This window comes from Zea mays, chromosome 6 (assembly GCF_902167145.1).
Source record: "Zea mays cultivar B73 chromosome 6, Zm-B73-REFERENCE-NAM-5.0, whole genome shotgun sequence".
Taxonomy (NCBI): Eukaryota; Viridiplantae; Streptophyta; class Magnoliopsida; order Poales; family Poaceae; genus Zea; species Zea mays.
Window position 1 is genome coordinate 127,372,250 of NC_050101.1, and position 1,321 is coordinate 127,373,570.

At 35.7% G+C, this 1,321-nt stretch overlaps 1 long non-coding RNA gene across 1 annotated transcript; it reads left to right on the forward strand.

Annotated features, from left to right (window-relative positions):
- The first annotated feature begins 507 nt into the window (after positions 1-507).
- Positions 508-965, forward strand: LOC118472243 (uncharacterized). The gene is made up of 3 exons (XR_004850290.1): positions 508-589; positions 686-762; positions 885-965. It is a non-coding gene; the product is annotated as an uncharacterized lncRNA (long non-coding RNA).
- Positions 966-1,321: the final 356 nt, after the last annotated feature.

Consider the following 1,321-nt stretch of genomic DNA (forward strand, 5'->3'; position numbering starts at 1 on the left):
CCTTGTGAAGGCAATGTACCTAAACGTTGAAAGCTTCCCTTGTGTGAGGCTGTTGAATCTTTCTGGTGAAATTGGCTGTTCTAGTGAGTCTGCACTCTACATGTATCTAGTCTTCCATCTTCTGCCATTACTAAAGCTAACCTCCCCATGCCATTAAGAATAATTGGTTATTAAAATGACTTTTATGCTGTTAGATCCTGGAAGTGAGAAGGTCATTGCACCAATTGTAAGACTTAGAAAAGGCAGTGATCAATTGGTTCAACCATCTACTATTCGCCTTTCCTTAGATCAAATGTCAGATTTCTTTCTAAGGTACATGGAAGCACAACTGCAATTATTCACATATTTTTGAGTTTATATGTGCTTGTGAAATGTGAGGTGTTGAAGTTTGCCCTTTTGCCTTGGTACTAACCGAAGGAAGTTAAGCTTTTTTCCTTGAAAAGTCATATAACCTTTGGGGTGTTAAGAGATGTTAACAAATAACAATAATATTTGGTGCTATTATCCAGGGTATCCAATGATCCAGAACTTCACCAGAAGGTGGCTGGTGTATTGGTTGAGTCAAATGGTGTCAACAATGACTTACAAGGTCACTATTCTGAACTAGCATCTCTGTTTTCTTGTGTTATTTGCATTTTTTGCATGATGATCCCTAAGGATGTACTGTATTTTTTCATGTATATAGAGCTGTCTCCTGATAGAAAATATCCAAAAGATGATTTTGCACCCTACTCAAATCACAACCATGATTGGAATCCTACTGTAAGTAAAATAGGCTTCGTTACACTGATGCCACCCTCTCAAGAGTCAAACTTGCTGCTTCTTTGCAATGTAAAAGTTAAATTTTGTGTTGAATGTGCCTCAGTTACTCTATTATCATGTAGGGATCAGGTATCATGTGGAACAAATATAATTTTCCAGTATTTCTACTTTCAGAAGAGAGTACAAACACTCTTCAAAAGGTTGTTTTCCTTCATTTTTGTTGCATACCTTTTTATTTTCAAAGTTCTGTTTGTCTAATCTCTTGTACCACATTTATATATTGATGATGACTATCAATAAAAGATTTCAGAAAAAAATTGAGAAGACTGGCAATGGATATAAATCTTGGTTCAGATTCTCCCATATCTGTAAGTTGCTAGTTTGTTAACTGTATGTGATTGTCCTATTCATATTATTTATTTGCCAGGGATAATTTTGAGTTTCACAGGGATTGATTGCTTTGCTCATTGCTGTTGATGCTCTTTCTCACATTCATGGTCTAAGCAAGCTTAAGAAACAGGTATGATATGACTACTGAAATTTTGTTTGTTAGTCGCTT